Below are 23,116 nucleotides of genomic sequence, written 5' to 3' on the forward strand. Positions count from 1 at the left end.
ATTGCTTGGCGTTCGTCTCCACGAGATGCGTCCCGAGCATGCCGTTCTACGAAGTGGAAACGTTAATTTTTGCAGTTGTCGTCAAGTAGCGGGTGGGCGCTCGCCGTGTTTGTTGGAGGAGTGCTTGTGTCGTTATCCGGTGTCGTCTAGTGGCTGGGATACCTGGCTCTCGGCCCAGGAGGCCTGGGTTCGATTCCCGGTACCGGAAATGCACATTTTTAATTGCTCCTCTTATGCGACTTGTCCCGACTTAGCTCGACTGACGCTCCGCTGGACGCTTGCAGAAAACTACGTAAAATATGATTCGCGGCCACAAGTGACGGCGAGAGAGATGCGACATCTGTCCACCTCTTATCCGGGCACATACCTGCGGTCAACAGACTTGGAGGACTGCAAGACATTGCCCACGGGGGTTGAATGCAGCTAACCACTCTGCTCAGTGTCCATCAGCGCGGGCACGTTCGTTTGCCAGTATACATATAATGGAGACCGCGTCTGACACAGCTGTTGCGAGACACAGTCGGCCGAGCTTTGCTGTGCACAGCCACTTGCAGTCGCGAGAGTTGAATTCCGCGGTGGCTCCGTGGCCGTGATCGTCTAGTGGTCAGGACATTGCGTTGTGGCCGCAACAACCCAGGCTCGAATCCGGGTCACGGCACTTTTTAAAGTTCTGCCTTGCTGTCGCTGCAATGACGATAGTGACCCAGTGATTGAAATCACGGTGCCCTCCTGATTTTGTGCTCATGTTCCTCAGGCTGCAGGTGGCACTACCGATTCCTTATAAACACGCGATGCCGCCGCACCAGGGCGCTGGCAGCTGCCTGTGTAGTTAATCTCTATTCGAAAAGGGCAGTCGTTCGAGGTGCGATGTTCGAGCAACCAGTCGCAGCAGATCAGGAAGCTGTGTCGTGCACTGCATTCTACAAAATGCCAGGAACACTGGTGTAGGTAGCGTGGCCGAGCGGTCTAAGGCGCTGGTTTAAGGCACCAGTCTCTTCGGAGGCGTGGGTTCGAATCCTACCGCTGCCAATTTTTACTTCTCGTTTTTGTGCCATTGCGGTGTGTTCTCGTGGGGTACAACGCAGCTCCTGTGACCGCCGCGTCGCGTAGGTAGCGTGGCCGAGCGGTCCTAAGGCGCTGGTTTCAGGCACCAGTCTCTTCGGAGGCGTGGGTTCGAATCCCACCGCTGCCAACGTTTTCTGTCTTGAAAACAGGAGCACTGATTTCCCGCGAAGGAAAAAGCGCAGCGTCGGTTTCTTAAACTGTCGTAGCACAGTGGTGCGTGGTGTAACAACAGGATTCACCGGCGCAGTTTGGTCTCATGATTGCTGGCGTTCGTCTCCACGAGATGCGTCCCGAGCATGCCGTTCTACGAAGTGGAAACGTTAATTTTTGCAGTTGTCGTCAAGTAGCGGGTGGGCGCTCGCCGTGTTTGTTGGAGGAGTGCTTGTGTCGTTATCCGGTGTCGTCTAGTGGCTGGGATACCTGGCTCTCGCCCAGGAGGCCTGGGTTCGATTCCCGGTACCGGGAAATGCACCGGAAATGCACATTTTATTGCTCCTCTTATGCGACTTGTCCCGACTTAGCTCGACTGACGCTCCGCTGACGCTTGCAGAAAACTACGTAAAATATGATTCGCGGCCACAAGTGACGGCGAGAGAGATGCGACATCTGTCCACCTCTTATCCGGGCACATACCTGCGGTCAACAGACTTGGAGGACTGCAAGACATTGCCACGGGGGTTGAATGCAGCTAACCACTCTGCTCAGTGTCCATCAGCGCGGGCACGTTCGTTTGCCAGTATACATATAATGGAGACCGCGTCTGACACAGCTGTTGCGAGACACAGTCGGCCGAGCTTTGCTGTGCACAGCCACTTGCAGTCGCGAGAGTTGAATTCCGCGGTGGCTCCGTGGCCGTGATCGTCTAGTGGTCAGGACATTGCGTTGTGGCCGCAACAACCCAGGCTCGAATCCGGGTCACGGCACTTTTTAAAGTTCTGCCTTGCTGTCGCTGCAATGACGATAGTGACCCAGTGATTGAAATCACGGTGCCCTCCTGATTTTGTGCTCATGTTCCTCAGGCTGCAGGTGGCACTACCGATTCCTTATAAACACGCGATGCCGCCGCACCAGGGCGCTGGCAGCTGCCTGTGTAGTTAATCTCTATTCGAAAAGGGCAGTCGTTCGAGGTGCGATGTTCGAGCAACCAGTCGCAGCAGATCAGGAAGCTGTGTCGTGCACTGCATTCTACAAATGCCAGGAACACTGGTGTAGGTAGCGTGGCCGAGCGGTCTAAGGCGCTGGTTTAAGGCACCAGTCTCTTCGGAGGCGTGGGTTCGAATCCCACCGCTGCCAATTTTTACTTCTCGTTTTTGTGCCATTGCGGTGTGTTCTCGTGGGGTACAACGCAGCTCCTGTGACCGCCGCGTCGCGTAGGTAGCGTGCCGAGCGGTCTAAGGCGCTGGTTTCAGGCACAGTCTCTTCGGAGGCGTGGGTTCGAATCCCACCGCTGCCAACGTTTTCTGTCTCGAAAACAGGAGCACTGATTTCCCGCGAAGGAAAAAGCGCAGCGTCGGTTTCTTAAACTGTCGTAGCACAGTGGTGCGTGGTGTAACAACAGGATTCACCGGCGCAGTTTGGTCTCATGATTGCTGGCGTTCGTCTCCACGAGATGCGTCCGAGCATGCCGTTCTACGAAGTGGAAACGTTAATTTTTGCAGTTGTCGTCAAGTAGCGGGTGGGCGCTCGCCGTGTTTGTTGGAGGAGTGCTTGTGTCGTTATCCGGTGTCGTCTAGTGGCTGGGATACCTGGCTCTCGCCCAGGAGGCCTGGGTTCGATTCCCGGTACCGGAAATGCACATTTTATTGCTCCTCTTATGCGACTTGTCCCGACTTAGCTCGACTGGACGCTCCGCTGACGCTTGCAGAAAACTACGTAAAATATGATTCGCGGCCACAAGTGACGGCGAGAGAGATGCGACATCTGTCCACCTCTTATCCGGGCACATACCTGCGGTCAACAGACTTGGAGGACTGCAAGACATTGCCACGGGGGTTGAATGCAGCTAACCACTCTGCTCAGTGTCCATCAGCGCGGGCACGTTCGTTTGCCAGTATACATATAATGGAGACCGCGTCTGACACAGCTGTTGCGAGACACAGTCGGCCGAGCTTTGCTGTGCACAGCCACTTGCAGTCGCGAGAGTTGAATTCCGCGGTGGCTCCGTGGCCGTGATCGTCTAGTGGTCAGGACATTGCGTTGTGGCCGCAACAACCCAGGCTCGAATCCGGGTCACGGCACTTTTTAAAGTTCTGCCTTGCTGTCGCTGCAATGACGATAGTGACCCAGTGATTGAAATCACGGTGCCCTCCTGATTTTGTGCTCATGTTCCTCAGGCTGCAGGTGGCACTACCGATTCCTTATAAACACGCGATGCCGCCGCACCAGGGCGCTGGCAGCTGCCTGTGTAGTTAATCTCTATTCGAAAAGGGCAGTCGTTCGAGGTGCGATGTTCGAGCAACCAGTCGCAGCAGATCAGGAAGCTGTGTCGTGCACTGCATTCTACAAATGCCAGGAACACTGGTGTAGGTAGCGTGGCCGAGCGGTCTAAGGCGCTGGTTTAAGGCACCAGTCTCTTCGGAGGCGTGGGTTCGAATCCCACCGCTGCCAATTTTTACTTCTCGTTTTTGTGCCATTGCGGTGTGTTCTCGTGGGGTACAACGCAGCTCCTGTGACCGCCGCGTCGCGTAGGTAGCGTGGCCGAGCGGTCTAAGGCGCTGGTTTCAGGCACCAGTCTCTTCGGAGGCGTGGGTTCGAATCCCACCGCTGCCAACGTTTTCTGTCTCGAAAACAGGAGCACTGATTTCCCGCGAAGGAAAAAGCGCAGCGTCGGTTTCTTAAACTGTCGTAGCACAGTGGTGCGTGGTGTAACAACAGGATTCACCGGCGCAGTTTGGTCTCATGATTGCTGGCGTTCGTCTCCACGAGATGCGTCCCGAGCATGCCGTTCTACGAAGTGGAAACGTTAATTTTTGCAGTTGTCGTCAAGTAGCGGGTGGGCGCTCGCCGTGTTTGTTGGAGGAGTGCTTGTGTCGTTATCCGGTGTCGTCTAGTGGCTGGGATACTGGCTCTCGCCCAGGAGGCCTGGGTTCGATTCCCGGTACCGGAAATGCACATTTTATTGCTCCTCTTATGCGACTTGTCCGACTTAGCTCGACTGACGCTCCGCTGACGCTTGCAGAAAACTACGTAAAATATGATTCGCGGCCACAAGTGACGGCGAGAGAGATGCGACATCTGTCCACCTCTTATCCGGGCACATACCTGCGGTCAACAGACTTGGAGGACTGCAAGACATTGCCACGGGGGTTGAATGCAGCTAACCACTCTGCTCAGTGTCCATCAGCGCGGGCACGTTCGTTTGCCAGTATACATATAATGGAGACCGCGTCTGACACAGCTGTTGCGAGACACAGTCGGCCGAGCTTTGCTGTGCACAGCCACTTGCAGTCGCGAGAGTTGAATTCCGCGGTGGCTCCGTGGCCGTGATCGTCTAGTGGTCAGGACATTGCGTTGTGGCCGCAACAACCCAGGCTCGAATCCGGGTCACGGCACTTTTTAAAGTTCTGCCTTGCTGTCGCTGCAATGACGATAGTGACCCAGTGATTGAAATCACGGTGCCCTCCTGATTTTGTGCTCATGTTCCTCAGGCTGCAGGGTGGCACTACCGATTCCTTATAAACACGCGATGCCGCCGCACCAGGGCGCTGGCAGCTGCCTGTGTAGTTAATCTCTATTCGAAAAGGGCAGTCGTTCGAGGTGCGATGTTCGAGCAACCAGTCGCAGCAGATCAGGAAGCTGTGTCGTGCACTGCATTCTACAAATGCCAGGAACACTGGTGTAGGTAGCGTGGCCGAGCGGTCTAAGGCGCTGGTTTAAGGCACCAGTCTCTTCGGAGGCGTGGGTTCGAATCCCACCGCTGCCAATTTTTACTTCTCGTTTTTTGTGCCATTGCGGTGTGTTCTCGTGGGGTACAACGCAGCTCCTGTGACCGCCGCGTCGCGTAGGTAGCGTGGCCGAGCGGTCTAAGGCGCTGGTTTCAGGCACCAGTCTCTTCGGAGGCGTGGGTTCGAATCCCACCGCTGCCAACGTTTTCTGTCTCGAAAACAGGAGCACTGATTTCCCGCGAAGGAAAAAGCGCAGCGTCGGTTTCTTAAACTGTCGTAGCACAGTGGTGCGTGGTGTAACAACAGGATTCACCGGCGCAGTTTGGTCTCATGATTGCTGGCGTTCGTCTCCACGAGATGCGTCCCGAGCATGCCGTTCTACGAAGTGGAAACGTTAATTTTTGCAGTTGTCGTCAAGTAGCGGGTGGGCGCTCGCCGTGTTTGTTGGAGGAGTGCTTGTGTCGTTATCCGGTGTCGTCTAGTGGCTGGGATACCTGGCTCTCGCCCAGGAGGCCTGGGTTCGATTCCCGGTACCGGAAATGCACATTTTATTGCTCCTCTTATGCGACTTGTCCCGACTTAGCTCGACTGACGCTCCGCTGACGCTTGCAGAAAACTACGTAAAATATGATTCGCGGCCACAAGTGACGGCGAGAGAGATGCGACATCTGTCCACCTCTTATCCGGGCACATACCTGCGGTCAACAGACTTGGAGGACTGCAAGACATTGCCACGGGGGTTGAATGCAGCTAACCACTCTGCTCAGTGTCCATCAGCGCGGGCACGTTCGTTTGCCAGTATACATATAATGGAGACCGCGTCTGACACAGCTGTTGCGAGACACAGTCGGCCGAGCTTTGCTGTGCACAGCCACTTGCAGTCGCGAGAGTTGAATTCCGCGGTGGCTCCGTGGCCGTGATCGTCTAGTGGTCAGGACATTGCGTTGTGGCCGCAACAACCCAGGCTCGAATCCGGGTCACGGCACTTTTTAAAGTTCTGCCTTGCTGTCGCTGCAATGACGATAGTGACCCAGTGATTGAAATCACGGTGCCCTCCTGATTTTGTGCTCATGTTCCTCAGGCTGCAGGTGGCACTACCGATTCCTTATAAACACGCGATGCCGCCGCACCAGGGCGCTGGCAGCTGCCTGTGTAGTTAATCTCTATTCGAAAAGGGCAGTCGTTCGAGGTGCGATGTTCGAGCAACCAGTCGCAGCAGATCAGGAAGCTGTGTCGTGCACTGCATTCTACAAATGCCAGGAACACTGGTGTAGGTAGCGTGGCCGAGCGGTCTAAGGCGCTGGTTTAAGGCACCAGTCTCTTCGGAGGCGTGGGTTCGAATCCCACCGCTGCCAATTTTTACTTCTCGTTTTTGTGCCATTGCGGTGTGTTCTCGTGGGGTACAACGCAGCTCCTGTGACCGCCGCGTCGCGTAGGTAGCGTGGCCGAGCGGTCTAAGGCGCTGGTTTCAGGCACCAGTCTCTTCGGAGGCGTGGGTTCGAATCCCACCGCTGCCAACGTTTTCTGTCTCGAAAACAGGAGCACTGATTTCCCGCGAAGGAAAAAGCGCAGCGTCGGTTTCTTAAACTGTCGTAGCACAGTGGTGCGTGGTGTAACAACAGGATTCACCGGCGCAGTTTGGTCTCATGATTGCTGGCGTTCGTCTCCACGAGATGCGTCCCGAGCATGCCGTTCTACGAAGTGGAAACGTTAATTTTTGCAGTTGTCGTCAAGTAGCGGGTGGGCGCTCGCCGTGTTTGTTGGAGGAGTGCTTGTGTCGTTATCCGGTGTCGTCTAGTGGCTGGGATACCTGGCTCTCGCCCAGGAGGCCTGGGTTCGATTCCCGGTACCGGAAATGCACATTTTATTGCTCCTCTTATGCGACTTGTCCCGACTTAGCTCGACTGACGCTCCGCTGACGCTTGCAGAAAACTACGTAAAATATGATTCGCGGCCACAAGTGACGGCGAGAGAGATGCGACATCTGTCCACCTCTTATCCGGGCACATACCTGCGGTCAACAGACTTGGAGGACTGCAAGACATTGCCACGGGGGTTGAATGCAGCTAACCACTCTGCTCAGTGTCCATCAGCGCGGGCACGTTCGTTTGCCAGTATACATATAATGGAGACCGCGTCTGACACAGCTGTTGCGAGACACAGTCGGCCGAGCTTTGCTGTGCACAGCCACTTGCAGTCGCGAGAGTTGAATTCCGCGGTGGCTCCGTGGCCGTGATCGTCTAGTGGTCAGGACATTGCGTTGTGGCCGCAACAACCCAGGCTCGAATCCGGGTCACGGCACTTTTTAAAGTTCTGCCTTGCTGTCGCTGCAATGACGATAGTGACCCAGTGATTGAAATCACGGTGCCCTCCTGATTTTGTGCTCATGTTCCTCAGGCTGCAGGTGGCACTACCGATTCCTTATAAACACGCGATGCCGCCGCACCAGGGCGCTGGCAGCTGCCTGTGTAGTTAATCTCTATTCGAAAAGGGCAGTCGTTCGAGGTGCGATGTTCGAGCAACCAGTCGCAGCAGATCAGGAAGCTGTGTCGTGCACTGCATTCTACAAATGCCAGGAACACTGGTGTAGGTAGCGTGGCCGAGCGGTCTAAGGCGCTGGTTTAAGGCACCAGTCTCTTCGGAGGCGTGGGTTCGAATCCTACCGCTGCCAATTTTTACTTCTCGTTTTTGTGCCATTGCGGTGTGTTCTCGTGGGGTACAACGCAGCTCCTGTGACCGCCGCGTCGCGTAGGTAGCGTGGCCGAGCGGTCTAAGGCGCTGGTTTCAGGCACCAGTCTCTTCGGAGGCGTGGGTTCGAATCCCACCGCTGCCAACGTTTTCTGTCTTGAAAACAGGAGCACTGATTTCCCGCGAAGGAAAAAGCGCAGCGTCGGTTTCTTAAACTGTCGTAGCACAGTGGTGCGTGGTGTAACAACAGGATTCACCGGCGCAGTTTGGTCTCATGATTGCTGGCGTTCGTCTCCACGAGATGCGTCCCGAGCATGCCGTTCTACGAAGTGGAAACGTTAATTTTTGCAGTTGTCGTCAAGTAGCGGGTGGGCGCTCGCCGTGTTTGTTGGAGGAGTGCTTGTGTCGTTATCCGGTGTCGTCTAGTGGCTGGGATACCTGGCTCTCGCCCAGGAGGCCTGGGTTCGATTCCCGGTACCGGAAATGCACATTTTATTGCTCCTCTTATGCGACTTGTCCCGACTTAGCTCGACTGACGCTCCGCTGACGCTTGCAGAAAACTACGTAAAATATGATTCGCGGCCACAAGTGACGGCGAGAGAGATGCGACATCTGTCCACCTCTTATCCGGGCACATACCTGCGGTCAACAGACTTGGAGGACTGCAAGACATTGCCACGGGGGTTGAATGCAGCTAACCACTCTGCTCAGTGTCCATCAGCGCGGGCACGTTCGTTTGCCAGTATACATATAATGGAGACCGCGTCTGACACAGCTGTTGCGAGACACAGTCGGCCGAGCTTTGCTGTGCACAGCCACTTGCAGTCGCGAGAGTTGAATTCCGCGGTGGCTCCGTGGCCGTGATCGTCTAGTGGTCAGGACATTGCGTTGTGGCCGCAACAACCCAGGCTCGAATCCGGGTCACGGCACTTTTTAAAGTTCTGCCTTGCTGTCGCTGCAATGACGATAGTGACCCAGTGATTGAAATCACGGTGCCCTCCTGATTTTGTGCTCATGTTCCTCAGGCTGCAGGTGGCACTACCGATTCCTTATAAACACGCGATGCCGCCGCACCAGGGCGCTGGCAGCTGCCTGTGTAGTTAATCTCTATTCGAAAAGGGCAGTCGTTCGAGGTGCGATGTTCGAGCAACCAGTCGCAGCAGATCAGGAAGCTGTGTCGTGCACTGCATTCTACAAATGCCAGGAACACTGGTGTAGGTAGCGTGGCCGAGCGGTCTAAGGCGCTGGTTTAAGGCACCAGTCTCTTCGGAGGCGTGGGTTCGAATCCCACCGCTGCCAATTTTTACTTCTCGTTTTTGTGCCATTGCGGTGTGTTCTCGTGGGGTACAACGCAGCTCCTGTGACCGCCGCGTCGCGTAGGTAGCGTGGCCGAGCGGTCTAAGGCGCTGGTTTCAGGCACCAGTCTCTTCGGAGGCGTGGGTTCGAATCCCACCGCTGCCAACGTTTTCTGTCTCGAAAACAGGAGCACTGATTTCCCGCGAAGGAAAAAGCGCAGCGTCGGTTTCTTAAACTGTCGTAGCACAGTGGTGCGTGGTGTAACAACAGGATTCACCGGCGCAGTTTGGTCTCATGATTGCTGGCGTTCGTCTCCACGAGATGCGTCCCGAGCATGCCGTTCTACGAAGTGGAAACGTTAATTTTTGCAGTTGTCGTCAAGTAGCGGGTGGGCGCTCGCCGTGTTTGTTGGAGGAGTGCTTGTGTCGTTATCCGGTGTCGTCTAGTGGCTGGGATACCTGGCTCTCGCCCAGGAGGCCTGGGTTCGATTCCCGGTACCGGAAATGCACATTTTATTGCTCCTCTTATGCGACTTGTCCCGACTTAGCTCGACTGACGCTCCGCTGACGCTTGCAGAAAACTACGTAAAATATGATTCGCGGCCACAAGTGACGGCGAGAGAGATGCGACATCTGTCCACCTCTTATCCGGGCACATACCTGCGGTCAACAGACTTGGAGGACTGCAAGACATTGCCACGGGGGTTGAATGCAGCTAACCACTCTGCTCAGTGTCCATCAGCGCGGGCACGTTCGTTTGCCAGTATACATATAATGGAGACCGCGTCTGACACAGCTGTTGCGAGACACAGTCGGCCGAGCTTTGCTGTGCACAGCCACTTGCAGTCGCGAGAGTTGAATTCCGCGGTGGCTCCGTGGCCGTGATCGTCTAGTGGTCAGGACATTGCGTTGTGGCCGCAACAACCCAGGCTCGAATCCGGGTCACGGCACTTTTTAAAGTTCTGCCTTGCTGTCGCTGCAATGACGATAGTGACCCAGTGATTGAAATCACGGTGCCCTCCTGATTTTGTGCTCATGTTCCTCAGGCTGCAGGTGGCACTACCGATTCCTTATAAACACGCGATGCCGCCGCACCAGGGCGCTGGCAGCTGCCTGTGTAGTTAATCTCTATTCGAAAAGGGCAGTCGTTCGAGGTGCGATGTTCGAGCAACCAGTCGCAGCAGATCAGGAAGCTGTGTCGTGCACTGCATTCTACAAATGCCAGGAACACTGGTGTAGGTAGCGTGGCCGAGCGGTCTAAGGCGCTGGTTTAAGGCACCAGTCTCTTCGGAGGCGTGGGTTCGAATCCCACCGCTGCCAATTTTTACTTCTCGTTTTTGTGCCATTGCGGTGTGTTCTCGTGGGGTACAACGCAGCTCCTGTGACCGCCGCGTCGCGTAGGTAGCGTGGCCGAGCGGTCTAAGGCGCTGGTTTCAGGCACCAGTCTCTTCGGAGGCGTGGGTTCGAATCCCACCGCTGCCAACGTTTTCTGTCTCGAAAACAGGAGCACTGATTTCCCGCGAAGGAAAAAGCGCAGCGTCGGTTTCTTAAACTGTCGTAGCACAGTGGTGCGTGGTGTAACAACAGGATTCACCGGCGCAGTTTGGTCTCATGATTGCTGGCGTTCGTCTCCACGAGATGCGTCCCGAGCATGCCGTTCTACGAAGTGGAAACGTTAATTTTTGCAGTTGTCGTCAAGTAGCGGGTGGGCGCTCGCCGTGTTTGTTGGAGGAGTGCTTGTGTCGTTATCCGGTGTCGTCTAGTGGCTGGGATACCTGGCTCTCGCCCAGGAGGCCTGGGTTCGATTCCCGGTACCGGAAATGCACATTTTATTGCTCCTCTTATGCGACTTGTCCCGACTTAGCTCGACTGACGCTCCGCTGACGCTTGCAGAAAACTACGTAAAATATGATTCGCGGCCACAAGTGACGGCGAGAGAGATGCGACATCTGTCCACCTCTTATCCGGGCACATACCTGCGGTCAACAGACTTGGAGGACTGCAAGACATTGCCACGGGGGTTGAATGCAGCTAACCACTCTGCTCAGTGTCCATCAGCGCGGGCACGTTCGTTTGCCAGTATACATATAATGGAGACCGCGTCTGACACAGCTGTTGCGAGACACAGTCGGCCGAGCTTTGCTGTGCACAGCCACTTGCAGTCGCGAGAGTTGAATTCCGCGGTGGCTCCGTGGCCGTGATCGTCTAGTGGTCAGGACATTGCGTTGTGGCCGCAACAACCCAGGCTCGAATCCGGGTCACGGCACTTTTTAAAGTTCTGCCTTGCTGTCGCTGCAATGACGATAGTGACCCAGTGATTGAAATCACGGTGCCCTCCTGATTTTGTGCTCATGTTCCTCAGGCTGCAGGTGGCACTACCGATTCCTTATAAACACGCGATGCCGCCGCACCAGGGCGCTGGCAGCTGCCTGTGTAGTTAATCTCTATTCGAAAAGGGCAGTCGTTCGAGGTGCGATGTTCGAGCAACCAGTCGCAGCAGATCAGGAAGCTGTGTCGTGCACTGCATTCTACAAATGCCAGGAACACTGGTGTAGGTAGCGTGGCCGAGCGGTCTAAGGCGCTGGTTTAAGGCACCAGTCTCTTCGGAGGCGTGGGTTCGAATCCCACCGCTGCCAATTTTTACTTCTCGTTTTTGTGCCATTGCGGTGTGTTCTCGTGGGGTACAACGCAGCTCCTGTGACCGCCGCGTCGCGTAGGTAGCGTGGCCGAGCGGTCTAAGGCGCTGGTTTCAGGCACCAGTCTCTTCGGAGGCGTGGGTTCGAATCCCACCGCTGCCAACGTTTTCTGTCTCGAAAACAGGAGCACTGATTTCCCGCGAAGGAAAAAGCGCAGCGTCGGTTTCTTAAACTGTCGTAGCACAGTGGTGCGTGGTGTAACAACAGGATTCACCGGCGCAGTTTGGTCTCATGATTGCTGGCGTTCGTCTCCACGAGATGCGTCCCGAGCATGCCGTTCTACGAAGTGGAAACGTTAATTTTTGCAGTTGTCGTCAAGTAGCGGGTGGGCGCTCGCCGTGTTTGTTGGAGGAGTGCTTGTGTCGTTATCCGGTGTCGTCTAGTGGCTGGGATACCTGGCTCTCGCCCAGGAGGCCTGGGTTCGATTCCCGGTACCGGAAATGCACATTTTATTGCTCCTCTTATGCGACTTGTCCCGACTTAGCTCGACTGACGCTCCGCTGACGCTTGCAGAAAACTACGTAAAATATGATTCGCGGCCACAAGTGACGGCGAGAGAGATGCGACATCTGTCCACCTCTTATCCGGGCACATACCTGCGGTCAACAGACTTGGAGGACTGCAAGACATTGCCACGGGGGTTGAATGCAGCTAACCACTCTGCTCAGTGTCCATCAGCGCGGGCACGTTCGTTTGCCAGTATACATATAATGGAGACCGCGTCTGACACAGCTGTTGCGAGACACAGTCGGCCGAGCTTTGCTGTGCACAGCCACTTGCAGTCGCGAGAGTTGAATTCCGCGGTGGCTCCGTGGCCGTGATCGTCTAGTGGTCAGGACATTGCGTTGTGGCCGCAACAACCCAGGCTCGAATCCGGGTCACGGCACTTTTTAAAGTTCTGCCTTGCTGTCGCTGCAATGACGATAGTGACCCAGTGATTGAAATCACGGTGCCCTCCTGATTTTGTGCTCATGTTCCTCAGGCTGCAGGTGGCACTACCGATTCCTTATAAACACGCGATGCCGCCGCACCAGGGCGCTGGCAGCTGCCTGTGTAGTTAATCTCTATTCGAAAAGGGCAGTCGTTCGAGGTGCGATGTTCGAGCAACCAGTCGCAGCAGATCAGGAAGCTGTGTCGTGCACTGCATTCTACAAATGCCAGGAACACTGGTGTAGGTAGCGTGGCCGAGCGGTCTAAGGCGCTGGTTTAAGGCACCAGTCTCTTCGGAGGCGTGGGTTCGAATCCCACCGCTGCCAATTTTTACTTCTCGTTTTTGTGCCATTGCGGTGTGTTCTCGTGGGGTACAACGCAGCTCCTGTGACCGCCGCGTCGCGTAGGTAGCGTGGCCGAGCGGTCTAAGGCGCTGGTTTCAGGCACCAGTCTCTTCGGAGGCGTGGGTTCGAATCCCACCGCTGCCAACGTTTTCTGTCTCGAAAACAGGAGCACTGATTTCCCGCGAAGGAAAAAGCGCAGCGTCGGTTTCTTAAACTGTCGTAGCACAGTGGTGCGTGGTGTAACAACAGGATTCACCGGCGCAGTTTGGTCTCATGATTGCTGGCGTTCGTCTCCACGAGATGCGTCCCGAGCATGCCGTTCTACGAAGTGGAAACGTTAATTTTTGCAGTTGTCGTCAAGTAGCGGGTGGGCGCTCGCCGTGTTTGTTGGAGGAGTGCTTGTGTCGTTATCCGGTGTCGTCTAGTGGCTGGGATACCTGGCTCTCGCCCAGGAGGCCTGGGTTCGATTCCCGGTACCGGAAATGCACATTTTATTGCTCCTCTTATGCGACTTGTCCCGACTTAGCTCGACTGACGCTCCGCTGACGCTTGCAGAAAACTACGTAAAATATGATTCGCGGCCACAAGTGACGGCGAGAGAGATGCGACATCTGTCCACCTCTTATCCGGGCACATACCTGCGGTCAACAGACTTGGAGGACTGCAAGACATTGCCACGGGGGTTGAATGCAGCTAACCACTCTGCTCAGTGTCCATCAGCGCGGGCACGTTCGTTTGCCAGTATACATATAATGGAGACCGCGTCTGACACAGCTGTTGCGAGACACAGTCGGCCGAGCTTTGCTGTGCACAGCCACTTGCAGTCGCGAGAGTTGAATTCCGCGGTGGCTCCGTGGCCGTGATCGTCTAGTGGTCAGGACATTGCGTTGTGGCCGCAACAACCCAGGCTCGAATCCGGGTCACGGCACTTTTTAAAGTTCTGCCTTGCTGTCGCTGCAATGACGATAGTGACCCAGTGATTGAAATCACGGTGCCCTCCTGATTTTGTGCTCATGTTCCTCAGGCTGCAGGTGGCACTACCGATTCCTTATAAACACGCGATGCCGCCGCACCAGGGCGCTGGCAGCTGCCTGTGTAGTTAATCTCTATTCGAAAAGGGCAGTCGTTCGAGGTGCGATGTTCGAGCAACCAGTCGCAGCAGATCAGGAAGCTGTGTCGTGCACTGCATTCTACAAATGCCAGGAACACTGGTGTAGGTAGCGTGGCCGAGCGGTCTAAGGCGCTGGTTTAAGGCACCAGTCTCTTCGGAGGCGTGGGTTCGAATCCCACCGCTGCCAATTTTTACTTCTCGTTTTTGTGCCATTGCGGTGTGTTCTCGTGGGGTACAACGCAGCTCCTGTGACCGCCGCGTCGCGTAGGTAGCGTGGCCGAGCGGTCTAAGGCGCTGGTTTCAGGCACCAGTCTCTTCGGAGGCGTGGGTTCGAATCCCACCGCTGCCAACGTTTTCTGTCTCGAAAACAGGAGCACTGATTTCCCGCGAAGGAAAAAGCGCAGCGTCGGTTTCTTAAACTGTCGTAGCACAGTGGTGCGTGGTGTAACAACAGGATTCACCGGCGCAGTTTGGTCTCATGATTGCTGGCGTTCGTCTCCACGAGATGCGTCCCGAGCATGCCGTTCTACGAAGTGGAAACGTTAATTTTTGCAGTTGTCGTCAAGTAGCGGGTGGGCGCTCGCCGTGTTTGTTGGAGGAGTGCTTGTGTCGTTATCCGGTGTCGTCTAGTGGCTGGGATACCTGGCTCTCGCCCAGGAGGCCTGGGTTCGATTCCCGGTACCGGAAATGCACATTTTATTGCTCCTCTTATGCGACTTGTCCCGACTTAGCTCGACTGACGCTCCGCTGACGCTTGCAGAAAACTACGTAAAATATGATTCGCGGCCACAAGTGACGGCGAGAGAGATGCGACATCTGTCCACCTCTTATCCGGGCACATACCTGCGGTCAACAGACTTGGAGGACTGCAAGACATTGCCACGGGGGTTGAATGCAGCTAACCACTCTGCTCAGTGTCCATCAGCGCGGGCACGTTCGTTTGCCAGTATACATATAATGGAGACCGCGTCTGACACAGCTGTTGCGAGACACAGTCGGCCGAGCTTTGCTGTGCACAGCCACTTGCAGTCGCGAGAGTTGAATTCCGCGGTGGCTCCGTGGCCGTGATCGTCTAGTGGTCAGGACATTGCGTTGTGGCCGCAACAACCCAGGCTCGAATCCGGGTCACGGCACTTTTTAAAGTTCTGCCTTGCTGTCGCTGCAATGACGATAGTGACCCAGTGATTGAAATCACGGTGCCCTCCTGATTTTGTGCTCATGTTCCTCAGGCTGCAGGTGGCACTACCGATTCCTTATAAACACGCGATGCCGCCGCACCAGGGCGCTGGCAGCTGCCTGTGTAGTTAATCTCTATTCGAAAAGGGCAGTCGTTCGAGGTGCGATGTTCGAGCAACCAGTCGCAGCAGATCAGGAAGCTGTGTCGTGCACTGCATTCTACAAATGCCAGGAACACTGGTGTAGGTAGCGTGGCCGAGCGGTCTAAGGCGCTGGTTTAAGGCACCAGTCTCTTCGGAGGCGTGGGTTCGAATCCCACCGCTGCCAATTTTTACTTCTCGTTTTTGTGCCATTGCGGTGTGTTCTCGTGGGGTACAACGCAGCTCCTGTGACCGCCGCGTCGCGTAGGTAGCGTGGCCGAGCGGTCTAAGGCGCTGGTTTCAGGCACCAGTCTCTTCGGAGGCGTGGGTTCGAATCCCACCGCTGCCAACGTTTTCTGTCTCGAAAACAGGAGCACTGATTTCCCGCGAAGGAAAAAGCGCAGCGTCGGTTTCTTAAACTGTCGTAGCACAGTGGTGCGTGGTGTAACAACAGGATTCACCGGCGCAGTTTGGTCTCATGATTGCTGGCGTTCGTCTCCACGAGATGCGTCCCGAGCATGCCGTTCTACGAAGTGGAAACGTTAATTTTTGCAGTTGTCGTCAAGTAGCGGGTGGGCGCTCGCCGTGTTTGTTGGAGGAGTGCTTGTGTCGTTATCCGGTGTCGTCTAGTGGCTGGGATACCTGGCTCTCGCCCAGGAGGCCTGGGTTCGATTCCCGGTACCGGAAATGCACATTTTATTGCTCCTCTTATGCGACTTGTCCCGACTTAGCTCGACTGACGCTCCGCTGACGCTTGCAGAAAACTACGTAAAATATGATTCGCGGCCACAAGTGACGGCGAGAGAGATGCGACATCTGTCCACCTCTTATCCGGGCACATACCTGCGGTCAACAGACTTGGAGGACTGCAAGACATTGCCACGGGGGTTGAATGCAGCTAACCACTCTGCTCAGTGTCCATCAGCGCGGGCACGTTCGTTTGCCAGTATACATATAATGGAGACCGCGTCTGACACAGCTGTTGCGAGACACAGTCGGCCGAGCTTTGCTGTGCACAGCCACTTGCAGTCGCGAGAGTTGAATTCCGCGGTGGCTCCGTGGCCGTGATCGTCTAGTGGTCAGGACATTGCGTTGTGGCCGCAACAACCCAGGCTCGAATCCGGGTCACGGCACTTTTTAAAGTTCTGCCTTGCTGTCGCTGCAATGACGATAGTGACCCAGTGATTGAAATCACGGTGCCCTCCTGATTTTGTGCTCATGTTCCTCAGGCTGCAGGTGGCACTACCGATTCCTTATAAACACGCGATGCCGCCGCACCAGGGCGCTGGCAGCTGCCTGTGTAGTTAATCTCTATTCGAAAAGGGCAGTCGTTCGAGGTGCGATGTTCGAGCAACCAGTCGCAGCAGATCAGGAAGCTGTGTCGTGCACTGCATTCTACAAACGCCAGGAACACTGGTGTAGGTAGCGTGGCCGAGCGGTCTAAGGCGCTGGTTTAAGGCACCAGTCTCTTCGGAGGCGTGGGTTCGAATCCCACCGCTGCCAATTTTTACTTCTCGTTTTTGTGCCATTGCGGTGTGTTCTCGTGGGGTACAACGCAGCTCCTGTGACCGCCGCGTCGCGTAGGTAGCGTGGCCGAGCGGTCTAAGGCGCTGGTTTCAGGCACCAGTCTCTTCGGAGGCGTGGGTTCGAATCCCACCGCTGCCAACGTTTTCTGTCTCGAAAACAGGAGCACTGATTTCCCGCGAAGGAAAAAGCGCAGCGTCGGTTTCTTAAACTGTCGTAGCACAGTGGTGCGTGGTGTAACAACAGGATTCACCGGCGCAGTTTGGTCTCATGATTGCTGGCGTTCGTCTCCACGAGATGCGTCCCGAGCATGCCGTTCTACGAAGTGGAAACGTTAATTTTTGCAGTTGTCGTCAAGTAGCGGGTGGGCGCTCGCCGTGTTTGTTGGAGGAGTGCTTGTGTCGTTATCCGGTGTCGTCTAGTGGCTGGGATACCTGGCTCTCGCCCAGGAGGCCTGGGTTCGATTCCCGGTACCGGAAATGCACATTTTATTGCTCCTCTTATGCGACTTGTCCCGACTTAGCTCGACTGACGCTCCGCTGACGCTTGCAGAAAACTACGTAAAATATGATTCGCGGCCACAAGTGACGGCGAGAGAGATGCGACATCTGTCCACCTCTTATCCGGGCACATACCTGCGGTCAACAGACTTGGAGGACTGCAAGACATTGCCACGGGGGTTGAATGCAGCTAACCACTCTGCTCAGTGTCCATCAGCGCGGGCACGTTCGTTTGCCAGTATACATATAATGGAGACCGCGTCTGACACAGCTGTTGCGAGACACAGTCGGCCGAGCTTTGCTGTGCACAGCCACTTGCAGTCGCGAGAGTTGAATTCCGCGGTGGCTCCGTGGCCGTGATCGTCTAGTGGTCAGGACATTGCGTTGTGGCCGCAACAACCCAGGCTCGAATCCGGGTCACGGCACTTTTTAAAGTTCTGCCTTGCTGTCGCTGCAATGACGATAGTGACCCAGTGATTGAAATCACGGTGCCCTCCTGATTTTGTGCTCATGTTCCTCAGGCTGCAGGTGGCACTACCGATTCCTTATAAACACGCGATGCCGCCGCACCAGGGCGCTGGCAGCTGCCTGTGTAGTTAATCTCTATTCGAAAAGGGCAGTCGTTCGAGGTGCGATGTTCGAGCAACCAGTCGCAGCAGATCAGGAAGCTGTGTCGTGCACTGCATTCTACAAACGCCAGGAACACTGGTGTAGGTAGCGTGGCCGAGCGGTCTAAGGCGCTGGTTTAAGGCACCAGTCTCTTCGGAGGCGTGGGTTCGAATCCCACCGCTGCCAATTTTTACTTCTCGTTTTTGTGCCATTGCGGTGTGTTCTCGTGGGGTACAACGCAGCTCCTGTGACCGCCGCGTCGCGTAGGTAGCGTGGCCGAGCGGTCTAAGGCGCTGGTTTCAGGCACCAGTCTCTTCGGAGGCGTGGGTTCGAATCCCACCGCTGCCAACGTTTTCTGTCTCGAAAACAGGAGCACTGATTTCCCGCGAAGGAAAAAGCGCAGCGTCGGTTTCTTAAACTGTCGTAGCACAGTGGTGCGTGGTGTAACAACAGGATTCACCGGCGCAGTTTGGTCTCATGATTGCTGGCGTTCGTCTCCACGAGATGCGTCCCGAGCATGCCGTTCTACGAAGTGGAAACGTTAATTTTTGCAGTTGTCGTCAAGTAGCGGGTGGGCGCTCGCCGTGTTTGTTGGAGGAGTGCTTGTGTCGTTATCCGGTGTCGTCTAGTGGCTGGGATACCTGGCTCTCGCCCAGGAGGCCTGGGTTCGATTCCCGGTACCGGAAATGCACATTTTATTGCTCCTCTTATGCGACTTGTCCCGACTTAGCTCGACTGACGCTCCGCTGACGCTTGCAGAAAACTACGTAAAATATGATTCGCGGCCACAAGTGACGGCGAGAGAGATGCGACATCTGTCCACCTCTTATCCGGGCACATACCTGCGGTCAACAGACTTGGAGGACTGCAAGACATTGCCACGGGGGTTGAATGCAGCTAACCACTCTGCTCAGTGTCCATCAGCGCGGGCACGTTCGTTTGCCAGTATACATATAATGGAGACCGCGTCTGACACAGCTGTTGCGAGACACAGTCGGCCGAGCTTTGCTGTGCACAGCCACTTGCAGTCGCGAGAGTTGAATTCCGCGGTGGCTCCGTGGCCGTGATCGTCTAGTGGTCAGGACATTGCGTTGTGGCCGCAACAACCCAGGCTCGAATCCGGGTCACGGCACTTTTTAAAGTTCTGCCTTGCTGTCGCTGCAATGACGATAGTGACCCAGTGATTGAAATCACGGTGCCCTCCTGATTTTGTGCTCATGTTCCTCAGGCTGCAGGTGGCACTACCGATTCCTTATAAACACGCGATGCCGCCGCACCAGGGCGCTGGCAGCTGCCTGTGTAGTTAATCTCTATTCGAAAAGGGCAGTCGTTCGAGGTGCGATGTTCGAGCAACCAGTCGCAGCAGATCAGGAAGCTGTGTCGTGCACTGCATTCTACAAATGCCAGGAACACTGGTGTAGGTAGCGTGGCCGAGCGGTCTAAGGCGCTGGTTTAAGGCACCAGTCTCTTCGGAGGCGTGGGTTCGAATCCCACCGCTGCCAATTTTTACTTCTCGTTTTTGTGCCATTGCGGTGTGTTCTCGTGGGGTACAACGCAGCTCCTGTGACCGCCGCGTCGCGTAGGTAGCGTGGCCGAGCGGTCTAAGGCGCTGGTTTCAGGCACCAGTCTCTTCGGAGGCGTGGGTTCGAATCCCACCGCTGCCAACGTTTTCTGTCTCGAAAACAGGAGCACTGATTTCCCGCGAAGGAAAAAGCGCAGCGTCGGTTTCTTAAACTGTCGTAGCACAGTGGTGCGTGGTGTAACAACAGGATTCACCGGCGCAGTTTGGTCTCATGATTGCTGGCGTTCGTCTCCACGAGATGCGTCCCGAGCATGCCGTTCTACGAAGTGGAAACGTTAATTTTTGCAGTTGTCGTCAAGTAGCGGGTGGGCGCTCGCCGTGTTTGTTGGAGGAGTGCTTGTGTCGTTATCCGGTGTCGTCTAGTGGCTGGGATACCTGGCTCTCGCCCAGGAGGCCTGGGTTCGATTCCCGGTACCGGAAATGCACATTTTATTGCTCCTCTTATGCGACTTGTCCCGACTTAGCTCGACTGACGCTCCGCTGACGCTTGCAGAAAACTACGTAAAATATGATTCGCGGCCACAAGTGACGGCGAGAGAGATGCGACATCTGTCCACCTCTTATCCGGGCACATACCTGCGGTCAACAGACTTGGAGGACTGCAAGACATTGCCACGGGGGTTGAATGCAGCTAACCACTCTGCTCAGTGTCCATCAGCGCGGGCACGTTCGTTTGCCAGTATACATATAATGGAGACCGCGTCTGACACAGCTGTTGCGAGACACAGTCGGCCGAGCTTTGCTGTGCACAGCCACTTGCAGTCGCGAGAGTTGAATTCCGCGGTGGCTCCGTGGCCGTGATCGTCTAGTGGTCAGGACATTGCGTTGTGGCCGCAACAACCCAGGCTCGAATCCGGGTCACGGCACTTTTTAAAGTTCTGCCTTGCTGTCGCTGCAATGACGATAGTGACCCAGTGATTGAAATCACGGTGCCCTCCTGATTTTGTGCTCATGTTCCTCAGGCTGCAGGTGGCACTACCGATTCCTTATAAACACGCGATGCCGCCGCACCAGGGCGCTGGCAGCTGCCTGTGTAGTTAATCTCTATTCGAAAAGGGCAGTCGTTCGAGGTGCGATGTTCGAGCAACCAGTCGCAGCAGATCAGGAAGCTGTGTCGTGCACTGCATTCTACAAACGCCAGGAACACAGGTGTAGGTAGCGTGGCCGAGCGGTCTAAGGCGCTGGTTTAAGGCACCAGTCTCTTCGGAGGCGTGGGTTCGAATCCCACCGCTGCCAATTTTTACTTCTCGTTTTTGTGCCATTGCGGTGTGTTCTCGTGGGGTACAACGCAGCTCCTGTGACCGCCGCGTCGCGTAGGTAGCGTGGCCGAGCGGTCTAAGGCGCTGGTTTCAGGCACCAGTCTCTTCGGAGGCGTGGGTTCGAATCCCACCGCTGCCAACGTTTTCTGTCTCGAAAACAGGAGCACTGATTTCCCGCGAAGGAAAAAGCGCAGCGTCGGTTTCTTAAACTGTCGTAGCACAGTGGTGCGTGGTGTAACAACAGGATTCACCGGCGCAGTTTGGTCTCATGATTGCTGGCGTTCGTCTCCACGAGATGCGTCCCGAGCATGCCGTTCTACGAAGTGGAAACGTTAATTTTTGCAGTTGTCGTCAAGTAGCGGGTGGGCGCTCGCCGTGTTTGTTGGAGGAGTGCTTGTGTCGTTATCCGGTGTCGTCTAGTGGCTGGGATACCTGGCTCTCGCCCAGGAGGCCTGGGTTCGATTCCCGGTACCGGAAATGCACATTTTATTGCTCCTCTTATGCGACTTGTCCCGACTTAGCTCGACTGACGCTCCGCTGACGCTTGCAGAAAACTACGTAAAATATGATTCGCGGCCACAAGTGACGGCGAGAGAGATGCGACATCTGTCCACCTCTTATCCGGGCACATACCTGCGGTCAACAGACTTGGAGGACTGCAAGACATTGCCACGGGGGTTGAATGCAGCTAACCACTCTGCTCAGTGTCCATCAGCGCGGGCACGTTCGTTTGCCAGTATACATATAATGGAGACCGCGTCTGACACAGCTGTTGCGAGACACAGTCGGCCGAGCTTTGCTGTGCACAGCCACTTGCAGTCGCGAGAGTTGAATTCCGCGGTGGCTCCGTGGCCGTGATCGTCTAGTGGTCAGGACATTGCGTTGTGGCCGCAACAACCCAGGCTCGAATCCGGGTCACGGCACTTTTTAAAGTTCTGCCTTGCTGTCGCTGCAATGACGATAGTGACCCAGTGATTGAAATCACGGTGCCCTCCTGATTTTGTGCTCATGTTCCTCAGGCTGCAGGTGGCACTACCGATTCCTTATAAACACGCGATGCCGCCGCACCAGGGCGCTGGCAGCTGCCTGTGTAGTTAATCTCTATTCGAAAAGGGCAGTCGTTCGAGGTGCGATGTTCGAGCAACCAGTCGCAGCAGATCAGGAAGCTGTGTCGTGCACTGCATTCTACAAACGCCAGGAACACTGGTGTAGGTAGCGTGGCCGAGCGGTCTAAGGCGCTGGTTTAAGGCACCAGTCTCTTCGGAGGCGTGGGTTCGAATCCCACCGCTGCCAATTTTTACTTCTCGTTTTTGTGCCATTGCGGTGTGTTCTCGTGGGGTACAACGCAGCTCCTGTGACCGCCGCGTCGCGTAGGTAGCGTGGCCGAGCGGTCTAAGGCGCTGGTTTCAGGCACCAGTCTCTTCGGAGGCGTGGGTTCGAATCCCACCGCTGCCAACGTTTTCTGTCTCGAAAACAGGAGCACTGATTTCCCGCGAAGGAAAAAGCGCAGCGTCGGTTTCTTAAACTGTCGTAGCACAGTGGTGCGTGGTGTAACAACAGGATTCACCGGCGCAGTTTGGTCTCATGATTGCTGGCGTTCGTCTCCACGAGATGCGTCCCGAGCATGCCGTTCTACGAAGTGGAAACGTTAATTTTTGCAGTTGTCGTCAAGTAGCGGGTGGGCGCTCGCCGTGTTTGTTGGAGGAGTGCTTGTGTCGTTATCCGGTGTCGTCTAGTGGCTGGGATACCTGGCTCTCGCCCAGGAGGCCTGGGTTCGATTCCCGGTACCGGAAATGCACATTTTATTGCTCCTCTTATGCGACTTGTCCCGACTTAGCTCGACTGACGCTCCGCTGACGCTTGCAGAAAACTACGTAAAATATGATTCGCGGCCACAAGTGACGGCGAGAGAGATGCGACATCTGTCCACCTCTTATCCGGGCACATACCTGCGGTCAACAGACTTGGAGGACTGCAAGACATTGCCACGGGGGTTGAATGCAGCTAACCACTCTGCTCAGTGTCCATCAGCGCGGGCACGTTCGTTTGCCAGTATACATATAATGGAGACCGCGTCTGACACAGCTGTTGCGAGACACAGTCGGCCGAGCTTTGCTGTGCACAGCCACTTGCAGTCGCGAGAGTTGAATTCCGCGGTGGCTCCGTGGCCGTGATCGTCTAGTGGTCAGGACATTGCGTTGTGGCCGCAACAACCCAGGCTCGAATCCGGGTCACGGCACTTTTTAAAGTTCTGCCTTGCTGTCGCTGCAATGACGATAGTGACCCAGTGATTGAAATCACGGTGCCCTCCTG

At 55.5% G+C, this 23,116-nt stretch overlaps 48 non-coding genes across 48 annotated transcripts; all 48 read left to right on the forward strand.

Annotated features, from left to right (window-relative positions):
- Positions 1 to 947: 947 nt before the first annotated feature.
- Trnal-aag lies at positions 948 to 1,029 on the forward strand. The gene has a single exon. It is a non-coding gene; the product is annotated as a tRNA-Leu (tRNA).
- Positions 1,030 to 1,109: 80 nt separating this feature from the next.
- On the forward strand, positions 1,110 to 1,192 carry Trnal-cag. Its single transcript has one exon. It is a non-coding gene; the product is annotated as a tRNA-Leu (tRNA).
- A 1,084-nt stretch (positions 1,193 to 2,276) lies between these two features.
- Positions 2,277 to 2,358, forward strand: Trnal-aag. The gene has a single exon. It is a non-coding gene; the product is annotated as a tRNA-Leu (tRNA).
- Positions 2,359 to 2,783: 425 nt separating this feature from the next.
- On the forward strand, positions 2,784 to 2,855 carry Trnae-cuc. Its single transcript has one exon. It is a non-coding gene; the product is annotated as a tRNA-Glu (tRNA).
- A 735-nt stretch (positions 2,856 to 3,590) lies between these two features.
- On the forward strand, positions 3,591 to 3,672 carry Trnal-aag. The gene has a single exon. It is a non-coding gene; the product is annotated as a tRNA-Leu (tRNA).
- Positions 3,673 to 3,752: 80 nt separating this feature from the next.
- Positions 3,753 to 3,834, forward strand: Trnal-cag. Its single transcript has one exon. It is a non-coding gene; the product is annotated as a tRNA-Leu (tRNA).
- Positions 3,835 to 4,905: 1,071 nt separating this feature from the next.
- On the forward strand, positions 4,906 to 4,987 carry Trnal-aag. Its single transcript has one exon. It is a non-coding gene; the product is annotated as a tRNA-Leu (tRNA).
- Positions 4,988 to 5,068: 81 nt separating this feature from the next.
- Trnal-cag lies at positions 5,069 to 5,150 on the forward strand. Its single transcript has one exon. It is a non-coding gene; the product is annotated as a tRNA-Leu (tRNA).
- A 266-nt stretch (positions 5,151 to 5,416) lies between these two features.
- Positions 5,417 to 5,488, forward strand: Trnae-cuc. Its single transcript has one exon. It is a non-coding gene; the product is annotated as a tRNA-Glu (tRNA).
- A 734-nt stretch (positions 5,489 to 6,222) lies between these two features.
- On the forward strand, positions 6,223 to 6,304 carry Trnal-aag. The gene has a single exon. It is a non-coding gene; the product is annotated as a tRNA-Leu (tRNA).
- Positions 6,305 to 6,384: 80 nt separating this feature from the next.
- Trnal-cag lies at positions 6,385 to 6,466 on the forward strand. Its single transcript has one exon. It is a non-coding gene; the product is annotated as a tRNA-Leu (tRNA).
- A 266-nt stretch (positions 6,467 to 6,732) lies between these two features.
- On the forward strand, positions 6,733 to 6,804 carry Trnae-cuc. The gene has a single exon. It is a non-coding gene; the product is annotated as a tRNA-Glu (tRNA).
- Positions 6,805 to 7,538: 734 nt separating this feature from the next.
- Trnal-aag lies at positions 7,539 to 7,620 on the forward strand. Its single transcript has one exon. It is a non-coding gene; the product is annotated as a tRNA-Leu (tRNA).
- An 80-nt stretch (positions 7,621 to 7,700) lies between these two features.
- On the forward strand, positions 7,701 to 7,782 carry Trnal-cag. The gene has a single exon. It is a non-coding gene; the product is annotated as a tRNA-Leu (tRNA).
- Positions 7,783 to 8,048: 266 nt separating this feature from the next.
- On the forward strand, positions 8,049 to 8,120 carry Trnae-cuc. Its single transcript has one exon. It is a non-coding gene; the product is annotated as a tRNA-Glu (tRNA).
- A 734-nt stretch (positions 8,121 to 8,854) lies between these two features.
- On the forward strand, positions 8,855 to 8,936 carry Trnal-aag. Its single transcript has one exon. It is a non-coding gene; the product is annotated as a tRNA-Leu (tRNA).
- Positions 8,937 to 9,016: 80 nt separating this feature from the next.
- On the forward strand, positions 9,017 to 9,098 carry Trnal-cag. Its single transcript has one exon. It is a non-coding gene; the product is annotated as a tRNA-Leu (tRNA).
- Positions 9,099 to 9,364: 266 nt separating this feature from the next.
- Trnae-cuc lies at positions 9,365 to 9,436 on the forward strand. The gene has a single exon. It is a non-coding gene; the product is annotated as a tRNA-Glu (tRNA).
- Positions 9,437 to 10,170: 734 nt separating this feature from the next.
- On the forward strand, positions 10,171 to 10,252 carry Trnal-aag. The gene has a single exon. It is a non-coding gene; the product is annotated as a tRNA-Leu (tRNA).
- An 80-nt stretch (positions 10,253 to 10,332) lies between these two features.
- On the forward strand, positions 10,333 to 10,414 carry Trnal-cag. The gene has a single exon. It is a non-coding gene; the product is annotated as a tRNA-Leu (tRNA).
- Positions 10,415 to 10,680: 266 nt separating this feature from the next.
- On the forward strand, positions 10,681 to 10,752 carry Trnae-cuc. Its single transcript has one exon. It is a non-coding gene; the product is annotated as a tRNA-Glu (tRNA).
- Positions 10,753 to 11,486: 734 nt separating this feature from the next.
- On the forward strand, positions 11,487 to 11,568 carry Trnal-aag. Its single transcript has one exon. It is a non-coding gene; the product is annotated as a tRNA-Leu (tRNA).
- Positions 11,569 to 11,648: 80 nt separating this feature from the next.
- Positions 11,649 to 11,730, forward strand: Trnal-cag. Its single transcript has one exon. It is a non-coding gene; the product is annotated as a tRNA-Leu (tRNA).
- A 266-nt stretch (positions 11,731 to 11,996) lies between these two features.
- Positions 11,997 to 12,068, forward strand: Trnae-cuc. Its single transcript has one exon. It is a non-coding gene; the product is annotated as a tRNA-Glu (tRNA).
- Positions 12,069 to 12,802: 734 nt separating this feature from the next.
- Positions 12,803 to 12,884, forward strand: Trnal-aag. Its single transcript has one exon. It is a non-coding gene; the product is annotated as a tRNA-Leu (tRNA).
- An 80-nt stretch (positions 12,885 to 12,964) lies between these two features.
- Trnal-cag lies at positions 12,965 to 13,046 on the forward strand. The gene has a single exon. It is a non-coding gene; the product is annotated as a tRNA-Leu (tRNA).
- A 266-nt stretch (positions 13,047 to 13,312) lies between these two features.
- On the forward strand, positions 13,313 to 13,384 carry Trnae-cuc. The gene has a single exon. It is a non-coding gene; the product is annotated as a tRNA-Glu (tRNA).
- A 734-nt stretch (positions 13,385 to 14,118) lies between these two features.
- Trnal-aag lies at positions 14,119 to 14,200 on the forward strand. Its single transcript has one exon. It is a non-coding gene; the product is annotated as a tRNA-Leu (tRNA).
- Positions 14,201 to 14,280: 80 nt separating this feature from the next.
- On the forward strand, positions 14,281 to 14,362 carry Trnal-cag. Its single transcript has one exon. It is a non-coding gene; the product is annotated as a tRNA-Leu (tRNA).
- A 266-nt stretch (positions 14,363 to 14,628) lies between these two features.
- On the forward strand, positions 14,629 to 14,700 carry Trnae-cuc. The gene has a single exon. It is a non-coding gene; the product is annotated as a tRNA-Glu (tRNA).
- Positions 14,701 to 15,434: 734 nt separating this feature from the next.
- On the forward strand, positions 15,435 to 15,516 carry Trnal-aag. The gene has a single exon. It is a non-coding gene; the product is annotated as a tRNA-Leu (tRNA).
- Positions 15,517 to 15,596: 80 nt separating this feature from the next.
- On the forward strand, positions 15,597 to 15,678 carry Trnal-cag. Its single transcript has one exon. It is a non-coding gene; the product is annotated as a tRNA-Leu (tRNA).
- Positions 15,679 to 15,944: 266 nt separating this feature from the next.
- On the forward strand, positions 15,945 to 16,016 carry Trnae-cuc. Its single transcript has one exon. It is a non-coding gene; the product is annotated as a tRNA-Glu (tRNA).
- A 734-nt stretch (positions 16,017 to 16,750) lies between these two features.
- On the forward strand, positions 16,751 to 16,832 carry Trnal-aag. The gene has a single exon. It is a non-coding gene; the product is annotated as a tRNA-Leu (tRNA).
- An 80-nt stretch (positions 16,833 to 16,912) lies between these two features.
- Trnal-cag lies at positions 16,913 to 16,994 on the forward strand. Its single transcript has one exon. It is a non-coding gene; the product is annotated as a tRNA-Leu (tRNA).
- Positions 16,995 to 17,260: 266 nt separating this feature from the next.
- On the forward strand, positions 17,261 to 17,332 carry Trnae-cuc. The gene has a single exon. It is a non-coding gene; the product is annotated as a tRNA-Glu (tRNA).
- Positions 17,333 to 18,066: 734 nt separating this feature from the next.
- Positions 18,067 to 18,148, forward strand: Trnal-aag. The gene has a single exon. It is a non-coding gene; the product is annotated as a tRNA-Leu (tRNA).
- An 80-nt stretch (positions 18,149 to 18,228) lies between these two features.
- Positions 18,229 to 18,310, forward strand: Trnal-cag. Its single transcript has one exon. It is a non-coding gene; the product is annotated as a tRNA-Leu (tRNA).
- Positions 18,311 to 18,576: 266 nt separating this feature from the next.
- On the forward strand, positions 18,577 to 18,648 carry Trnae-cuc. The gene has a single exon. It is a non-coding gene; the product is annotated as a tRNA-Glu (tRNA).
- A 734-nt stretch (positions 18,649 to 19,382) lies between these two features.
- Trnal-aag lies at positions 19,383 to 19,464 on the forward strand. The gene has a single exon. It is a non-coding gene; the product is annotated as a tRNA-Leu (tRNA).
- An 80-nt stretch (positions 19,465 to 19,544) lies between these two features.
- Positions 19,545 to 19,626, forward strand: Trnal-cag. The gene has a single exon. It is a non-coding gene; the product is annotated as a tRNA-Leu (tRNA).
- Positions 19,627 to 19,892: 266 nt separating this feature from the next.
- Positions 19,893 to 19,964, forward strand: Trnae-cuc. The gene has a single exon. It is a non-coding gene; the product is annotated as a tRNA-Glu (tRNA).
- A 734-nt stretch (positions 19,965 to 20,698) lies between these two features.
- Trnal-aag lies at positions 20,699 to 20,780 on the forward strand. The gene has a single exon. It is a non-coding gene; the product is annotated as a tRNA-Leu (tRNA).
- An 80-nt stretch (positions 20,781 to 20,860) lies between these two features.
- Trnal-cag lies at positions 20,861 to 20,942 on the forward strand. The gene has a single exon. It is a non-coding gene; the product is annotated as a tRNA-Leu (tRNA).
- A 266-nt stretch (positions 20,943 to 21,208) lies between these two features.
- Positions 21,209 to 21,280, forward strand: Trnae-cuc. Its single transcript has one exon. It is a non-coding gene; the product is annotated as a tRNA-Glu (tRNA).
- A 734-nt stretch (positions 21,281 to 22,014) lies between these two features.
- Trnal-aag lies at positions 22,015 to 22,096 on the forward strand. The gene has a single exon. It is a non-coding gene; the product is annotated as a tRNA-Leu (tRNA).
- Positions 22,097 to 22,176: 80 nt separating this feature from the next.
- Trnal-cag lies at positions 22,177 to 22,258 on the forward strand. Its single transcript has one exon. It is a non-coding gene; the product is annotated as a tRNA-Leu (tRNA).
- Positions 22,259 to 22,524: 266 nt separating this feature from the next.
- Trnae-cuc lies at positions 22,525 to 22,596 on the forward strand. The gene has a single exon. It is a non-coding gene; the product is annotated as a tRNA-Glu (tRNA).
- Positions 22,597 to 23,116: the final 520 nt, after the last annotated feature.

The sequence above is a fragment of the Schistocerca piceifrons genome, unplaced genomic scaffold, assembly GCF_021461385.2.
Source record: "Schistocerca piceifrons isolate TAMUIC-IGC-003096 unplaced genomic scaffold, iqSchPice1.1 HiC_scaffold_123, whole genome shotgun sequence".
Classification (NCBI taxonomy): Eukaryota; Metazoa; Arthropoda; class Insecta; order Orthoptera; family Acrididae; genus Schistocerca; species Schistocerca piceifrons.